This window comes from Ciconia boyciana, chromosome 2, assembly GCF_034638445.1.
Source record: "Ciconia boyciana chromosome 2, ASM3463844v1, whole genome shotgun sequence".
NCBI classification, from domain to species: domain Eukaryota; kingdom Metazoa; phylum Chordata; class Aves; order Ciconiiformes; family Ciconiidae; genus Ciconia; species Ciconia boyciana.
Genome location: NC_132935.1, coordinates 82,702,096 through 82,722,150, shown reverse-complemented (window position 1 = coordinate 82,722,150; position 20,055 = coordinate 82,702,096). Strand labels below are relative to the sequence as shown.

General features: G+C 41.1%; 1 long non-coding RNA gene across 1 annotated transcript; it reads right to left on the bottom strand.

The window, feature by feature from the left end:
- Window positions 1-1,325: 1,325 nt before the first annotated feature.
- LOC140647910 (uncharacterized) lies at window positions 1,326-18,901 on the bottom strand. Its single transcript, XR_012041014.1, has 3 exons — window positions 18,769-18,901; window positions 6,154-6,222; window positions 1,326-1,502 (listed from the first exon to the last, which is right to left on the bottom strand). It is a non-coding gene; the product is annotated as an uncharacterized lncRNA (long non-coding RNA).
- Between the last annotated feature and the right edge of the window lie 1,154 nt (window positions 18,902-20,055).

Genomic DNA, 20,055 nt, shown 5'->3' with positions numbered 1-20,055 from the left:
ACCACGTCCTGCACTCTTAACCAAGAACCAGAACTTGGTTTGTAAACAGCAGTGTGGTACTCTGAGAAAAATGGGTGCTTGAAGAAACATGCACAAGCTCTTTCAATACTGTAAGCTGGACTACAGTGCTACAGTGCAAGAAAAGTGTGCGTCTATGTAAACATCAGCATTTACCTGTTGAAACAAAGCTAAGGTGTGAGCACCAGGCACGAACCCACAGAGGACACTGATGGCAGCTGTCCTGATGCAAAGGAATGGTTCAAGCATCAGCCCATGAAGAGCGCATATACTTCCTCTTGTGCAACAGGACAGTCTTGTTTGTGTGCTCTGCTAGGAGGTTTTTCATGTAATAACAGAGCAAGTTTTCTCCACCTATGGCAAATGTTCCAGCAGAGTGATTCTAGCATGCAGTGCATCAGGTTCAGCCTCTTCCAGTTTTCATCCCTCCACAGACAGCTTGCCTTGTCCCATATGTCCATGACTAATTTGGAAATTTGCCATAAGGACAGTGTCTACATGTAAAGCCAGCACAATTAGCATGCATTTGATATTTCCAGAAATTTTATGAGCCATCATCTAACAGGCTAATTTCTGGCTTAATTAAATCAGTCAATTGCTTCTGGAAAACAAAGTGTCGTTGCTTCATTTCTAACATTCAGATCTATTATTCTAAATATTTTTGCTCGTACATATTAAATCACTTGCACATGTCCTTCATAGTTAAGAGAAATATTATAGGGATCTTATTACAAAGTGAGCCAACAGCTGAAGCATTACTTTTTCAATCTGATTTTCATTGATACTTCTGTTTTGTGAGGCTCTGCCCTTCACCACACAGTGTGCCCCTCACTCATGGCTCCTGGAGGAGTCTGCCCATTTCATTACCACAAAACTTGGCTCAAAGAGACACCTGATGACAATGCAAAGAGTGTAACAGACAAGGGTAGATTCTTTCTTCAGGATCTGATGGAAAGAAATGAAGAGGAGGCCTTGATATCAACTGGCAGATTACAGGAGCTGGGATCAAGTACATAACTCATTGCTTACCCTGGACAGAAGATCAAATAGATCAAGCAGATGGTGATAGCAGCCGGTACAGGAGTGGGTGACATAAAACTTTAGATCCCATATTGAAATATTGTCTATTACTAAGGCTCTGGATATTTTCTCTTTAGATTTTTTTTTCCCACCCTACTGCCTTCTCTTTATCTATCAAAATCTAATATTATACTGCTTAAAGGAATATCAAAATGAGTAGCTTAAATTAAGACTGTCTGCTTTCAAAGCTGGCATCTTCCAACCACCATAGAAATTGCCATGAACAGTTTAAAAGCCTTTAACAGATTTCTTCTAGTAGATTTTGCTCTGTCAGTACTTGATTTTTACCATCCCAAGTTGTGTGTCCTCATACGTCAGAAGTCACTGCTTCGTAGCCAAAATGGCTTAAAACCCGAGTGCTACTCCTCAGCCACGTCTGGTCAAGGTGCCAGGTAGTCACTTCTCTAAAAATGCAATAAATGCAAGTTTGTGTTAGCATACTGGAATGACAGGCATCCGGACAAAAATCTCCTTATGCTTCACACCAGGTTCACAGGCAATAGATGGACATTACAAATAGGTGAAGGACAGTGGGATATTAAACTCCCACAGCCCTTTGTTGGAGGAACATGAGCCAGAGTCTTAATGTAAAGAAGTTTCTAGGAGGAACAGTGAACTTCAGCTTTCTCCTTCAGGTCATAATACTGCAAGATACTTAAGATACACATCACAAGAGCAAGTCCCAAAATGCAAGCTTATGATGCCTTTAAAGCAGCTATTCTCACCAGAACTGGTGGACCATCAAGACATTAGCAGCTAAATATGGTCTACTCCAACAGGGAGCACGTGGGACTGAGCCATTGGTCAGTCAAGGCTCAGAGATCTTCCAGACACCAACAGCCTTGCCAGCTCAATCTGTTGCTCCATGAAGCTGCAAGAAGCTGCTACAAGGTTTGTTGCAGGGCTACCACATCTTTGGGAGCACCTCCTTGTGGAGCTCATGGATTTTCCTTACAACCCTTCCAGTCTCAAACTGTCTCTGTCAACAAAGGTTTGGGGATGCCTACAAAAAACCACTCCTACTACCCTGATTGCTAGCCATATTCATGAACACCTGGACAGTTGGTGCCATAATCCTTGGTGTTTTCAAGGGACACCTCCCAGGAGAGGCTGCTTATGAAGATAGGCTGCTTGTACTGATTGTGGAATATCTGTCCCACACATTCAATAGAGACACTAGCCCTGTCCAAGCAGGATATTATTCATTTCTTCATGTTCTTCACAATTCCTATTTCTTCCTTCCTGCCCTCTTTCCAAACAAGTCTTATCTCCCAAACTAAACACAGTGGGTTAATGTAGTCATTATTATAACTCCTTGATTGTGTAACCTGCTAATTCTAAAATTTATCAGATGTCGCATTAGGCTGCAATCACTAGCAGATTTGCTATGGAGGACATATTACCAGTTCTTTTAAGTCACTTTTTTCTAATATGATTGCTAAAAGAGAGAAAGCTTGGACTTACCAGTCTTAGAAAAATTCCTTTATATAACCAGTTTTAAATCCTGTACCACATACAATGAGATACACAGTTTTGTACTCCACTCATGAGGTACCAGGATGCTCAGAGGTGATAATCCATATGCTGCCTCTCTAAACAACTCAAAAACCCACTTGAGGGCCAATGTACTCTATAGTCAATGACACTACTGACAAGTAGAGAGGTCACCCCAGACTATTCTGGACAGCAGGATGATCAGTGAAGACATAGTTACACAGTTGCTTGCAAGAATAGCTTAGTTGGTTCAAGTTCTTGCCTAGTAAAAAGAAGTCAACTTCAAATCCCAGAGGTACCACCTACCTAAGCTTTAGCCTCAGCACATCACAGCCACAGAATATCTAGATTTTTACAGCAGGGGAGACACCATGTTCAGGAAAACAGTTTACCAAGGTAATGGAGCTCACCTGAGATTTCCCTAAATGTGGGAAACTGGACTGCATAGTTTGTGGTAGTGGGGAAGATGTGTTCACACTCATCCCCAAGTAAGAAAATAAACCAAATAACCTGTCTTACGACAGCTTGACAGATCTAAGTGGCTTCATTTTATTTATCTGACCTAAAGGTAGACAGATGTTTATGTTACCAAGTGCTTGTGCTAGTCACCTACCATAGGTGTATTCACACCCTCAGTGTTACTGTTGAAAGGGATCATAGGTACTCTCCTCAAGGTACTTTAGTTTAAAGTCAGCAAGGGGAGCTTAATGGCCCACAAAGGTACCCTAAGGTACACTCCAGGCCAACTACAGAGCACCCACACAAACCCTTCCCTGCCTGCAGCTGCTTATGCAGTTTCCTAGTGCAGCTTATAGCAGTGGAGATCGATGTTAATTCAATCATTCCCAATCTTTCCCATACTGGAAAGCCAAGTTACGAATGAAAAATCTCTCCCAAAGTTCCCAGATGTTCCTGTAGCCATGCTTACCTAGCTGTAATGAAAGGAAAGGGGGTTACTGGAGCTGTGCAAGAGTATGAGTTGAGAAGTCACACTGTGTGACAGAGAAGAAAGATGATGGAAAACCAGTCTCCCGTTCTCTTGTTTACGGGGTGTGCTTTTCCTCTTCTTCCTGTATGACAGCTTTTTCCAGCCAGGCTCTCCTTGCAGTAAAAGCTCTAAGAAGGACCAGCCACATCTGGTTTTACCCCAAGTGGATCAATGGTTAACAATACATTCATGCCACTTTTCTCTTCCTATACTATGATTCCTGTTCAAAATTACCAGCAGTCTTCAACACAAAGACAGCCTTATATCTATACTCATGTCATTTTCTGCATGGTATACAATTGGTTTAGGACAGGGATTTTTCAGCTTTTCATTGTATGGATCATCTTTCAATATGATCAATGGCTGTCATCTCCTACACCTTTGCAGCAGCTAAAGCAACTGCTTAATCAAAGGGAAACAGTTCACACTGGTAGCTTTCTGCATGGATACTTTCCCTCTTACTATAGTAAAACCTGGTAACAAACACACACTGTGTGTGGTACAAGCCTGGACGCTAGGCCATGGCCTGACCTTCATCTTTGAAGGTCTCAGTAGTCTATGCAGTTCTCCCTGTGGTCGCTCCACACTTCATTATTTGCCCAGCAGGGCATATTTAGGCTGATGGCCAGAATTCAGCTTGGTAGGGCAAGTGTGTAGTGCACACTGACCTTACTCAAATGCCAGTGAACATGCTGGATCATCAAACACCATCATCTTTAAGACATATTTTTTCTGAAAGTTTTCTACCATCAACAAGGCTGAACAGTATCCAAAGTTGCATTTTCTAAAACAGAGGCTTCTGTGACTGCTGTCCTTTTACTGCCCCTTTCATTGACAGGGATCAAGTTAAAGAGTCTGAGGAACTTAAGGCATTTCTAAATCCATTTTTTGGCATTTATGAACTCTGGTGACCGGGCTCAGAATGGTTCATTATGGTGAATAAATTAATGAATAATTCAGAGTCACTCATGGAAGTCACCCTCAGCAATTTTCCTTCACATCCCATGTACTAAACAGTGAAGACAGCTACAATGGTTGGCTTTATCAGGACGTTAAAGCCATTACAAGGGTTTAAAAGATAAGAATAGCAGCACAGGCAATCTCAAGTAGAAGTTACATTATACATGGTGATATCAAGCCAATGTTCTCATGAAAGCATTCATTTAGTGAGCTTAATGAGGGCAATTTGTCAACAATTTCACACACCATTTGCCTAGAATTCTCCAATGCAGCACTGCACTGTGCGCTCCTCCCCCCCAAATAAACTGCATGTTGTATACAGTTTTGCCTATCATTAATCATCTTTTCAGCACTGCAAGTTCAATGCTGCTTTCCCAGTAGGAGACCGAGGGAGCAACCTAGCCAAAAGAGGGAAAAGTCATGGGAAAAGAAGAATATAAGTGTTCACTTAAACAAAAAAAAGAGACAAGAGCAAAACCCCCAAACCCTAGTAGGACCATCCCTTTCTGCCCACAGTAACTGCTTAAATAACTAACTTAAGAAGCCATTACTGTTGATTGTCAGCATTTTTCTGCTAACCAAGATGCCTGAGGGAAAAGCAGATGGAAAGTAATTAATAAGACCAAGAGTGAGGTTTGCTGGATGTAACTGATACTGTTGGTAAATCTGGGACTCATAAATGATTCTCCTCAATGAAGGAAGGGAGACAGATGTTTCTGCTATTTCAGCAAGGAGCTAGGAGAGAGCAAGTAAAAATGAAAATAAAAATTAAAAAAGACCAGTGAGCCCATAAATAAGCAATGCAGCTGGTATCACACACTTCCTTCTTTTCTCTGACACTCCTGATAAGTTTGAAGAATTTGAGGAGCGAAGAAAAGGAATCCTCTGAAATGATCTTATTAAAATGATTCAATATGCCAACAGCTGTAACTGACTGCATCCTATGTGGACTTGTGCAGTAGGAATATGGGCAAAAGAAAGCATTAAGTTTGCTTCTGAATATCTTAACTTTTAAAGAAAATGCTGGATGAATTGCCATTTCTGCAATATGTTGTATCTTATGCTTAAACAATATTGAAAACCTGAAATGAAGTAAAATAAAAAGGGAAATAGGTGGAGCATAGGATCCCTCCCTGTTGAGGGAAAGGCATTTTAGGAAGGCTGTGAGAAGGAGGTGGAGGACGGGGGGAGCTGTACCGAGCATGTCTGACGGGGCAAGGCATGACTCAAGCTACAAAGCATTTCCACCGAGACAAAGTGCTGCTGTCATCTGTATTGGCAGCACTTTCAACCCAGCAGTGCTCTGTTTCACTAACTGCGCTCTCTCCTGCCAAAGGCATCTGAAAAGAGGAGGTTGCTTCCCAAGGTGCAGCAAATCAAGATTTTACTCTTTTGGCCTTCAGCGATTATCAACAAGAAGGTTAAATGAAATGCGCGTTTGTGTGTATGCGTAAGTATATCTGTATGTATATGACAAACAAAAAAACACTCCTTTTAGAATTTTTCTGTATCTCTTTAAAGGTATGTGTGTTCTCTGAATACTTAAACCCTCCCAACTTTCAAAACTTTAAAAAATACTTTAAAAAATTTTCCCCAAATATATGATACTGCACCTGAAGGAATTAAGTGAAGATGTTCTGTCTCAGCTCCTGTTGACCTCCAGGCTTCCGAGAGATTTTCGTCTATAGGGAAAAAAGATAAATCCATACCAAAAGATCAGGGATACTTTTGTTTTTAAAATCAACATTCTAACCATTCTAATATTTTTTTTTCTTTTGTCGACTGCTTCTTGAAAACTGCTAAAGAGCTGTCAATGATTGGGGGGGAAAAAAAAAAAGAATAGCCTGCCTCCCTGACCCCAGGTATGAATCTATTCAGATTAGTCAAATAGAGGCTATTACAGAAAATATACAAATGTTGAGGTTTTTTTCTATTTCCATCTAGATTTAACCTCTTTTCTGGCTGCAGTAATACCTGGTGAGCTACCATCACCACTCTCAAATTGAATAAGATAATTCTTTAGAAGCTCCAGATCTGAGCCTTGAAAATGCACCTCTGGCCATAGTTTACAGTATGGTTAGAGTCAGAAAGGTACTGTAAAAATGACATGAAGATGATGTAATATTGCCAGCCACAGAAAATTCAATTTGCTCAATTAACAAGGTCAAAGGCTTTTTCCTTTTCTTTCACTCCCATGCCACAAAATTCAGCGTGGCTGAAGGGCTGCAGAGTGCATTTCTGTATCAATAGGCACTGCAGGGGAAGAAAGACTGACTTAACATTTTGCACATAAAGTCATCCTGTGAACATTCAAGAGCTACCTGGAAAACTCTGGAAGCCTTGGGCTATACCAGCCTTTTATCAGCAGAAACTTCTGTGCGCTCAAATCCTTCTAAGAAGAGGATCTGGGAGAGTCACAGGATGCTCCAGTGGCTGCTCCACCAGCAGCTTCTCCTGCCATAGACGGAGGACACTCAGGGCAGCAGCAGAGGCAAGGTTTCCATAGGACTGACTTCACTCACAGGAGAGAGACCAAGGGTATGCCTGTATGGAGGATAATCCTCAACCCATATTGTGAACACTGGGTCAAACACTTCCCCTTCAAAAAGTATAGATATACTGGGAGGATTATTCTTCACAGTTTCTTCCCTATTACACAGCTAGTCCTACACCACCCATCTTCCTGCAGAAGGATGTGATCCTGACCTGAATTAGCTATAGGCACACGTAACACTTGTTGCTTAAATACTAAAACCCAGACATCTAAACAGATTAAGATGGGAGTGCATCAGTTTTAGCTAATACTTTGACTAGTTTTGTTACTACATGGTGAAATATGGACACAATCTTAAGGATACATCACATGGAAGAAAGTGGATAAAAGGCTATGAAGATGCTTTTGCCTCCATACAGTCCCACTGGTAGCCAACAGAAAGTCTACAGATATGTGCAAAATGGAGGGGCAGAAGGAAAACTCCACCCCCAGCTCCACATGCTTCAAAGCTATTATTTTGAAGTGACCAAGGTGCAGGAACCAAAACTTTCTAGAAAGAAAATCAGAAAGGCAGGCTCAGGAGTTCCTCTCATGAAAAATCACACTGTACCTCATGTCAGTTTTGTGGAACTTGCTGCCACAGAAGATTGTGGAGACAGACAACATTGGCGGATTCAGAAAGGATCACACAAATTTATAGACAGTAGGTCCATAAACAGAAAGGGAACAGGAGGGAATGCACCCTGTAACATCCCTAATCCAACAGCGGTGGATGTGGCGCAATGCAATGGGAATGGACCAGAGGAAATGACTACGCTTGCATGGTCTCACTAAATAACAAGTATAGTTATTCATGCTGCTGAAGAGAAAGTGTACTGGGAAAGCTGGCTGGTCTGATTTTGCAGAGCATTTAGAGAATTTATGTCCTTCTTCGTAGGCAGTTAAAATCTGTCCTGCTTGCAACTGCACCGTCAGGAATCTACATGACATTCAGCAGACACGTCTCAAAACGATTGAAGTATGCGATCATGTTTTTTGTACTGGATAGGGCTGGGTTAACATTGATACATTATGGGCAGCCCTACAGTTATTTCATGAATTCAGAAGTCTGAAGAAAAACAGCATTGTAGTTTTGTGTCCTTTTATCCACACTCCTGTCTGCAATGATGGTGGTGTCAGGCACCAGTCTCCTGCTTAAATCTAGCGTCTCAGCCCTGTCCACCCCCACACTGCTGTTCCCTAATGCATACTTGTGACAAACTTGGAACAACATCTGACCTTCGAGTCCTCTATCCACATCCCTACTGCCTGCCAACAAGTTCTGGCTAACACTTAAAGAAGATATCTCACCACTGACCTGGCACCCTGAGTTATCAGCCTACAATGAGGCCCCTGCAGTTTAGTAAAAGAGTACTCTCCAAATACCCCAGGACTCCTAACCCTGCACGCTTGCACCTCATGTTTATAGGAGCAGTGCAACTCAGCTTTATTATTGCATCATTATTAATTTGAAGTACGTGTGCTCTTTTGCCTTGAAAAATAAAAGAACAAGTCTCAATTCAAACAGAAAAGTGCAAGGGAATATAAAAACTCAGACTTAACAGTCAAGAGCTCTCTGTAAGTGCTTGATTATTTCGGATGGGCTGGTGGAGGCAAAGTGACTGGTCTCACAAGCTACGTCAGGACTGGCATGCCCTGGAAAGCTACACTTACACCTAGGGACACATTTCTTCTTATTAAGGATGGCTGTCCCTTCTCCAAGCCTTTCTGAAGATGTTGCTAAAACTTTGGTAATTGTATATCTTTAGATAAAAAATTTATAAAATTCTTGTAAAATTTAGAACTTGCCACAAAAAAACAACCTGGCAGAATTAACAAATTACAGTAGGACTGGGTACTTAAGTAGATACCATTGCTTTTAGGCAATCCCATTGCATTGTTTAATACCCTAATATGTTACTGCAAGGTTTTGGAAAAAACTTCCTATATTATTCAGGTACAGGAAAGGAGAAACTTAGATCATCTTCCAACAGAAATCTCAAGGCTGGTAAAAGTCTCAGAAGGTCACCTGGGAAGGACAGGGATTACGTAAACTGTTCCTGGCCCATGCTTATCAAATCCAGTTGCAAAGGATTTTCGGTGATGAAGACATCTTCTCCAGTACTTCCATATGCTTGTCATGAGAAACTTTTTCTTAATATCAAACTTGACTCTTCCTTGCTGCACCTCACCAGCTTTTGCTCCACCCACCACGGACATGAAGTGCTCACATATGTGAGCACAGTTATCATACCTCCCCCTCAGTCTTCCCATCTCTGACATGAAAAAAACCCACTGCATTATGTCCTTCCTTGAGAGAAATGTTGTTAAGAGCCCTGATCATCCTCATGAGTGGTCTTGGATTTTCTCTCCTTAGTCTGTAAGCATCTCTAAGTGCAGTGCCCAGAACTAGACACAATGTCCAGTTTAAAACCTTACCTGAACGTGATCATCCTGCGCAGTGCCCAGGGGTACTTCGCATGAAGCCACCACTCCATTTCTCCCTGGGAGTGTGGGCTTTGCCTTTTATGCAGCAGGCCAATATTATTGATTTATGTTCAGCTTTTGACCCGTCCATAGGCAATGCGTAGAGGCACAGGCAGCTGTGTGCTCTTGCCTGTTTGAATTGCTGTAGCCTTGGTGGAAGTGATAAATAGACTGTTGTAGATTTATAGTCAGTTAGCAGATGACTCAAAATTGCACGCAGTTCACTTTTATTTCTTCTTTGCTTTATCAACAGACTGAAACTCCACAGGGTTTGTACATTCCACAAACTCTTCTTTCCTTCTTGGACTTCAGTAAAAGTGCAGGTCAGGCAGTGGGGGTCCTTCGTATGGGACAACGCTTATCCCTACATGTGCTCATACTCAGAAAAACAGTTTTCATGCACTCAAGAGTATATAGTTCATACGTAACTACCTCTTTCTTCTTTGGAAATGCTCAGCAGTCTTGGATTTCATGAGGAGTTTAGCTACTCAAGACCAAATGGTGATCCCAGTTATGTAAGCAGATTGGACGAATCAAGCAACATGCAGTAGAAGGAGACTCGAGACTGGAATGAAAAGTTGGTCTATCTCATCCTAAGTGACTTTAGAGTAGCACACCTGAAGCTTAAATTCCCAAATTCAGTGATTAGCACAACAAAGGCACTGGGACGATAATGTTTCTAGGAAACTTGACAATTGTCTGGAAGGTAGGAACAAGCATGGAAAAAACGTTTTTAAGAAGCTCAGAAAACACTCTTGCATGGAAAGGAAAGGAAAGGAAAGGAAAGGAAAGGAAAGGAAAGGAAAGGAAAGGGGAAAGGAAAGGGGAAAGGAAAGGGGAAAGGAAAGGGAAAGGAAAGGAAAGGAAAGAAAAGGGAAAGGAAAGGGGAAAGGAAAGGGGAAAGGAAAGGGGAAAGGAAAGGGGAAAGGAAAGGGGAAAGGAAAGGAAAGGAAAGGAAAGGAAAGGAAAGGAAAGGAAAGGAAAGGAAAGGAAAGGAAAGGAAAGGAAAGGAAAGGAAAGGAAAGGAAAGGAGAAAGGAAAGGAAAGGGAAAGGAAAGGAAAGGAAAGGAAAGGAAAGGAAAGGAAAGGAAAGGGGAAAGGAAAGGGGAAAGGAAAGGGGAAAGGAAAGGAAAGGAAAGGGGAAAGGAAAGGAAAGGGGAAAGGAAAGGAAAGGGGAAAGGAAAGGAAAGGGGAAAGGAAAGGAAAGGGGAAAGGAAAGGAAAGGAAAGGAAAGGAAAGGGGAAAGGAAAGGAAAGGAAAGGAAAGGAAAGGAAAGGAAAGGAAAGGAAAGGAAAGGAAAGGAAAGGAAAGGGGAAAGGAAAGGGGAAAGGAAAGGAAAGGGGAAAGGAAAGGAAAGGGGAAAGGAAAGGAAAGGAGAAAGGAAAGGAAAGGGGAAAGGAAAGGAAAGGAGAAAGGAAAGGAAAGGAAAGGATCCAAATAAGGATATCTGAAAAAAGTTATATTATAAAAAACAAGGCCTGTTTTTTAAATTATCCTTTGAATAATTAAGATAATATTTCTTGTAATACATAAACAGAAAAAAAAAGAACTGTTCACAATATCCTACACTCTTTGAAAACAGGAAAAGGAAAAAGTAAAAATATTCTGCAGCTGGAAGAGAAAAGCTGAAACAATCTTTACCAAAATACAAAATAGCTACTTTAAAATTACAGTGGTTGTTCACTGCCAATTTTAAAGTTCCAGTAACAAAGGTTTCTTACATATTTTTGGATTAAACTTTTCCACTATGGTAAATTTGTAAAAAGAGTGAGATATTAATATGATTCCTTATAAGAAAAAAAAGTAACATGTTAATTGTTAGAAGGCTTTTTTTTTAAAAAAACAAACCATAAATCAGAAACTTACTTGGAGTAAATTTTAAGAAGTAAAAATCCTGAAGTGGCTCAATTCTACCCACTTGCCAATTTCATTTCTTATTGATGAGTACTATAATACAAAACACTAGCTATGAAATGCACCTCTAAAAAAGCCAAATAAAATTAGAATTTATTCTAACTAAAGCTAATGTCACATTTAGTCACCTCCATTAGTCTGAACACCTGTGAGGTTTTTCACCTGCAAGCAAGCACAGGTTAGGCTAGCCCTGCAAGCACAGTTGCCAACACCCACCACCCATGCAAGCTGAGTTACTCATGAGGTCGTTCTCACACCACGAAAATATTACTCTTCTATGATCTGTGGCAATGCAGGAGCTGCTTTACAAAAAGGCAAACCATCCATACAGTGGGGTTGGGCAGACACCAGAGCGGGAAGAGCATCAGACTTCAGCTGCAGTCATCCCTGTCCATGAGTCGGTAACCAAAGCCTGCAGGGAGTCCATTGTGCCCAGAAGAAAGCAGACTATGGCACAGCAAAATGAGAGAAGGAGTTGCAGCGAGGTCATGGCTACAGGGAAGACCCACGGGCTGTTGGTGCAGCAGGGAGAGCAGGTGATGGTGGGTCACAGTAACTCAGCAAATCTGGGTAAGAATAGGTGTGTGCTGCAACAGCTGCAGGGCTGGGAACAGTCAGAAAGAAAAAGGTACTTGATCTTGTGGAGGAGATGCAATTCGATAGCCTTGCAGGAAGAATGGGCAGTTTATTTGCATTTTGGTGAAACTAAACTTCCCTCTGCAGTGATGTACTTACGAATTATTTTAGACCTAGCTGCCAGCTCTCCATTTTCAGCTTTCTCTTACTGTTCACTTTTTTCAGAGGAGTAAATGATAGAGTCCATGTGAACAGAAGAGAAGGAAAAAGCAGGACCAAGGATGCACTGGTGACTAACCAAGTGAGCAGTGCATGTTTGCTTTCAGTATTTTAAATAAACCTTTTAAAAAATACAAAGCCCCCAAATACCCACATTAACATAAATGATTTGCAGAAAGCCTCTGACTACTGGACTAACAACCCACAGAAATAAATAGTCATTACAAAAAAATGTTCCAGTATTCCTTGCACAGCTATTACTAGTCTTACATCAGGGAAGAAGGGCATTCACTCTTTTATTCAAGAAAATTGGTTCTTAATGCCTTTTTTTTTTTCTCTGAGAAAACTGTTTTGCTGGAGATGTTGAATCTTTTACTTGATTGGAATTTACCTCAGTATTGCCTCTCCTAAGAGCTTACGATTTAAACCACTCCCGACAACTGGCCTACCAGAAGGCTGTGCTGGCTCTCAGCATCCAGTTCAACACACAGAGCTTCTTTAATTATGGAAAGCATGTTTAATAGACAAAGTCAAGTTGTGTGAGTAAGTGTTCTCCAAGCATTAGGTGAAGAGGATCTCGGGCTAGAACTATCTCAGCCAAACTTTAATCTTCATTCATCTTATTGCCACAGAATGAAATGCAACCACATATATCATCAGAAACCTTTCCCTCTATTAAAAACTAGACATCAGACATTGATTCATTGGGCTATACTGACTCAGTGATGGAAGTGTCAGCAATATGTCTCAGAAAGGGAGCCAAAAGCATGAGGAATAGTTCAACTTATGGGGTGCTGCTGTTAGAAATCTAAGAATTTATGTAAATCAACCCCAGACTTCACTGTGCGGGGAGAGAGGGGAACTTAAACATCACCATGCAAAATGATGTGGTCCTACCGCACACTCGAGCTTGTTCAGTTTACTGTAATACCCAATCTGCCAATATTAATTTCTTAATGAAAAACTTGCATCTGGGAAACTACATCACCATCAAAGTGACAAAACCCACATCCTGCTTAAATTTCATTCACTTGAATGACATTGCCATGGAAAATCACTGCAAAAATAACCAGAGCTGCAACAGAAGCAGACAAGGAAAAAGCACTATGTTTATTAAAAGCATGTATTTCTTCAAAGAAGCCAGACCAACATCTTCACTAGGATCTATTCACTAAAAAAAAACCAAAACAAAAGCACCCCTCCAAAAACCCCACACAACAGAATCACACAGAATCACTGATGTTTTCTGTTGAAAATAGAAACCACATTTCTCTTGAATACCTCTGATAAAGAAACAGGTCTTTCTGTAGTAGGAGTGAAACAGTTAAATTCTAGATATCCTAAATACTCCCACCTTTCCCTGCAGCTGAAGCTGTCTGCACATAATTTGAGAAAGTTGAATTAAAGGAAAAGAATACTGTATACATAACACGTTAAACTGTGAGTATGAAAAGAATGTATGTGAAAATCCTGCATATTTTTTGTTTGCCTTTAATTAGAGATGAATTCCTGATCTTGATTATCCTAAGCAGAAAATCAAGACCAGTCCCTGAAACCAAGCAGTCTTCCCTTTGTGGGCCTCCTCTTGATTTATGTAGGGCTTTAAACAACACAAAAAAACCCCAGAGCTGGGGTTACTGTTCTTTCACATTAGTTGCTTTTTTTGAGGCTGCAGATGGGCCTGTGTTTTAGGATATTTATTTCTTGTTATGCCTTACAGTACAAGAAAACAGAGAGCTGGGAAAAAGCACTACTGAAAGCGATACACTTTCAAAACCATATTTTGCTTATTTATTATGTTTTGATTAGTGGTCCACCCATTTTAAGATCATAGAATCATAGAATCATAGAATCATTTAGGTTGGAAAGGACCTTTAAGAACATCGAGTCCAACCATTAACCTAGCACTGCCACGTCCACCACTAAAGTACGTCCCTTAAGTGCCACATCTACACCTCTTTTAAATACCTCCAGGGATGGTGACTCAACCACTTCCCTGGGCAGCCTGTTCCACTGCTTGACAACCCTTTAAGTGAAAAAAATTTTCCTAATATCCAATCTAAACCTCCCCTGGTGCAATTTGAGGCTGTTTCCTCTCATCCTATCACTTGTTACCTGGGAGAAGAGACTGACCCCCACCTCTCTACAACCTCCTTTCAGGTAGTTGTAGAGAGTGATAAGGTCTCCCCTCAGCCTCCTTTTCTCCAGGCTCAACAACCCCAGTTTCCTCAGCTGATCCTCATAAGACTTCTGCTCTAGACCCTTCACCAGCTTCGTTGCCCTTCTCTGGACACGCTCCAGCACCTCAATGTCTCTCTTGTAGTGAGGGGCCCAAAACCGAACACAGTATTTGAGGTGCGGCCTCACCAGTGCCAAGTACAGGGGGATGATCGCTTCCCTAGTCCTGCTGGCCACAGTAGTTCTGATACAAGCCAGGATGCTCTTGGCCTTCTTGGCCACCTGGGCACACTGCTGGCTCATATTCAAGTGGCTGTCGACGAACACCCCCAGGTCCTTTTCCACCGGGCAGCTTTCCAGCCACTCTTCCCCAAGCCTGTAGCGTTGCATGGGGTTGTTGTGGCCCAAGTGCAGGACCCGGCACTTGGCCTTGTTGAACCTCATACAATTGGCCTTGGCCCATGAATCCAGCCTGTCCAGACCCTTCTGTAGACCCTTCCTCCCCTCAGGCAGATCAACACTCCTGCACAACTTGATGTTGTCTGCAAACCTACTGAGGGTGCACTCCATCCCCTCATCCAGATCGTTGATAAAGATATTAAACAGAACTGGCTCCAATACTGAGCCCTGGGGAACACCACTTAAGACCATCCGCCAACTGGGTTTAACTCAATTCACCACAACTCCTTGGGCTCGGCCATCCAGCCAGTTTTTTACCCAGCAAAGTGTACACCCATCCAAGCCATGAGCAGCCAGTTTCTCCAGGAGATGCCTCTCATGGCAACCCCTCTTGTTGGTTTAGATACTACTCTGACACTTTTAAGCAAATTGAAAGTCCCCATTGCAGAGTATTTTGTGATAACTGGTCTCAGCTCATTCAAAACTGAAAATAGCACCCAGATACCTCAATTGGATCATTTGACCTAATGAGGCTTCAGTCACTGTGCCGCAGTAACTGATGCAATGATATTTTGGGAGAAGCTGCATTTTCAGCTGTGGCACATACTCAATAATATGACAAAGTCAAACTTCTGGAGTACGTTGCCTGTGTGGTTCACAGCTGGTAGGGAGAGGGATAGGAAGAAGGTAAAATGAGAAAGGGAAAATTACAATGCTAGGAATAAATGGCACTAACATGGTGAATTAAGGGGTTTATCATCACACATTCTAGCTGCATGTTCTCTTCTTGGATGCACAGGGAAATGTTTGAGACCTACAGCTCCCCCATAAAACTTTTAAAGATTGACAGTCCTCTTTCTGCCCTGTGGCTACACAGAGGAAGACAGGGAGGCTGAAGCCACTCTCCATACCTATCACCCTCTTAGGTAAAGCAGCCATTAGCCCTACCCTTAGGCAAAGGCAGAGGCTGGCTGATCTCAGATGAGCTGCAGTACAAAATTACACTGTCATCCAGCCCTCTGGAGGGAATGCTGCACAGAAAATGTTGACCCAAGGGCAGAAGGAATGAGATGTGGGCAAAGCAGGAAAATCAGATCAAGTCAAGACAGAGCAGGGGCCTGCTTCAGTGCATGGCAAGGACTACATTGCCATGAGGGATGCAATGATCCAGCAAGTTGCTAAATCAGATGTACGTGTTGGGTTGCAAAAGCCATTACACAAAATAACCAAGTTTCAATTGTTTTCCAAAACGAGTGAAAATAGCAGGTCAGTATAGGATGAAATGCCTATACCCTGGTCAAATTCTCATTAGCTGAATAGAGAAAAATAGAAAACCTGTTTTGCATTTATGTTTTCTCCTAAAGCCACAGACTAACACATCACTTTATGGCACTGACAATTTCTGAAGTTATCGTGAGATCAGCCATTATATCTCATCTTTTTTTTACAACTTTTTCATCTGTTTCACATTTCTCAGCTCTTTTACACAGTACTTTTAACAGAAACCTGACCACCATAACTATAGTACTTGTACTGTACAACTAGCTTGGAGGATATTTACGGCTCATCAGCGAGAACATATGAGGAACACAAGTCTTAGCAGACTGATAGAGTCTTTGTCATGGCAGATTTCACTCTGCACAGCAATAGCATGTGCACAGACGTGCTATACGAAAGGTCTGTACCAATGCCAGCAGAGCAGAGCACACAACTCTCCTTGGCTCAGTTTGCCATAGGTCCATGTTTGCCATTCTGAGGGGTCAGTATGGGTGGTTTCTTCTGGAGCTCCACACATATCTTGAGCCCAGCACTCAAATGTAGTTACCACACTCCTAAAACTTCGTGAAGTTGTTCCCTTAATTTCATTTCAAAGACCTGCAGGATGCATTACTTAACCAGTAAAGAAACTTAACCAAATAATTCTGCATACAGATAACCTTTCATCAATTATTTTTTATGTGAAAGTTACTTGCAGTTGCAATTGCTTTTATTAAAACTGTACTTCTGTAGATCTTTAACATTGAAACACCAGATTCTCTTTCACTTACCTTTAATGAGGTAACTAGTACCATTAATCATGTCCAGGTTAATTCAATAACTTTATATAGGCAAGTAACTGAACAGTTATACTGTCTGTCACTTCCTGACATGCATACTACTTAGTCACTTTACAATATGGCTGTGTGAAATAGTTTGTATATGATTAACATTGGTGCATGGGTCCTCAGGGATGGAAGAACAATGGTGAAAAGACGATTAGTGAAAAGAAACGTGAAAAGATTGGTGAAATCTTTTATCACCAATCCATAATGATTGGTGAAAAGAAAGGGAAAATATTTATTTGGAAAGTGGCACTGGGCAAGGGGAAAATCACAAAAGTACATTGGAAAAAGGAAGACACCAGTCATAATCTTCTTTCAAAGTACAGTTACTATGATCATTATGAAATTTAAGTGTAAAAGCTGTAGACTATGCCTGACTCCTCTCATTTGCTTACAAATGCATACCACATGGCAGAAGGCACAGGAGAGTGAAGAAGCACTGCAGAACTTCTTCACAACTTGTATCACCTTGGAAACATTCAAGGGTAGGTTGGACAAGGCTTTGAGGAACCTGATCTAGTTGAAGATGTCCCTACTCATTGCAGGGGGGTTGGACTAGATGACCTTTAAAGGTCCTTCCAACCCAAACTATTCTGTGATTCTGTGATTCTATCACAGCTCTCAAGGACACAGCATGATCTCAGTAATGGATAGATGTGAGTCTTCTAATTGTGTTGTAAGTGTTTCTCTTCCATGAAAAGAAAAAAAAATCATCTCTAAGAAATGCCAATGTCATAGATCCTTATTAAGGCGACGTTTAAATTACCAAGTGGTATTCTGTACTCTTGAAGCATTGTTGAGGTGAATAGTCTCAAAACTCAAACCATCTTTGAGTGATTCCTGTAATGCACATACCTGCTTATCTGTTTTGGAAATCACATTGAAATGAACTGCATTCACTGTGCTATAGCAAATGCCTGAAAAATCTAGATCATCTAAATTATATAGCTTCATTCTTAGGCACATATTGCTATTTAACATCCTGTATTCCCTTACTCAACGTAAAACTCCCAAACTCATTTCACTACTAACAATCTCCATAGTAAAATAACCTCATGCAATACTACTGGCATTGTAAAGCAGATGATCTGAAGAGGGAACACACAGCTCTGTCCTTCGATGCACATAGGAGCTGGACAGAAAGGTCCCCCTGAAGAAAGGGATGGTGGACACGTAACAGCTTTATACCAAACTCAGAACAGGTCCAAGGTGTTCACCTTCATCTTTGCATCACCCAGTCCAGGCAGACTTTATCTTCCTTTTTTTGCCAGCTCAAATGGGCAGGATGGGAGAGAATGGAGAAAAGAAACAGGGAGCCACATTGTTGCTGTGGTACCTTACCTTCGTTTTTCAAAACCCAAAATTGGGTTTTTACTTTAACCCAGTGTTCCAGAGGCCACTAGGTGTTACTAAGAAACCCTACGTCAGTACAGTCAATGGCAAAATCCTTTTTAATGATGAGACAAAATGTTTAAAATTTGTCTAGAAGAGAAACACTTTCCTATGAAACAACTAATAGGATTTTATTTTTACCTAGATGCTTTACTTTGGAGCAGGAGCAGTAGAGATCAAAAGAAGCATTAAGTGAAATTCTCATCAGAAACTGTTTGGGATCATCTAACTTTTGCTTCGCCTCTAATTACTGAGGAAAAATAGATTCTTTTAGTAAGTTTTTGTCATGCTGTTTGAAATAACAGCATGTCGTTAAGGACCCTAACAGCACAGCAGAGTACACCAAAATCAATACCACACTTTCTTTCAGGGGAGTCTGGTGTGTATTTACAATGCTGTGGATCTAGATGCTGTAAAAGCCTGCTTACCGTAATAACAGTGGAGTTAGCACACCGATATACATTTTGGCATTTCACCATTGGGCCTTCGCATATATTCACTGTTCTTGCGCAAAATTCCTTTACGTGAAGTTTGTCTCTTTTTCATTACCATGTTGACAGGATCACCTTTCCCTGTAAACAGGAAAGAGAAGAACAGTTAAAAGACCTATTTGTTGGTGAGGTTCTTGTAGCCTCCTCACTGACTCTAATCAATTGCAAAATATTTGCAACTTGGAAACAGGAGAAAAACCTTCTTTGCTCCCAAGATGACATGTCTGAGCTAAGTCAAATGCTGTACCACTGTTTTCCAGCTTGAAGAAATTTTCATCCAAGCACAGTGAGATCAGTAAAGTCCAATGTATGTTTCAAAAACAAGTTAGTGTTTTTCCTCATGAACGATTCTTTTCATTTGAGCAGCTCTTTCTTCTTAGGTGAATTCTAAACACACATGCCACATACCAAGCACACTGCAAATTATCTATCAGATCTTGTTACAGATACATATGCTCTCACATATTTCAATAACCATGACAAAATTTGTACACGTCATTTTTTTAATCACTGAAAGAAATAAACCTGCCTTAAGTCTATTGAAATTATGAGAATGGCATTGGTGAAAAGCAAAAGAGGAAAGCACCTCCTTCCTCACTTATACATACAAAATTCTCTGTATTTTCTTCTTCACACCCTGTTGATCATTTAAGTAAAATTATTTATTGTAGCAAAGCTGTTTTGGTGCATCCAGGATATAAAGGACATCTGTGTAGTTGTCTACTATGGGAAAGCCAAAGTCTGAGCAAGAGGAGACTGGACTCACTAAAAAGTTTGGGTTAAACAACACATATTTGGGGGATTGGTTTACATACAAGATTTTTGTTTGGTCAAAACAGCACAAACAGGCAAAGGCTTTGGTCACATTTGTTTAATCTCTCTCTGCAGTCTGTGGCTATCAGTTGAGAATATATGATTAAATTCATTGTTATTAACAGTAAGCTCTGGTAGCAGATCTTTTTGCTGTAAGTTATCTGACTTCCATGGAGTTAGTGCACATTCATAATAGGAGACATCCTTTTATGCTTCCAGGGCCTCAAGTCTTTCAAAGAGTACTGGTGGTGGGAAGGGCAAGTTGTTAAATTTATGTCCTGGAATGAGTGCACTTGCTTTCAGTGCAGGCTCTTGCTTCCATAGGATAGCCCAGCATTCAAGACTCTCTGCAAGTCTTTACAGGAATAGGCACGAAAGGTGAAACCAAAAATGATGTAAAGGCCACAGAGT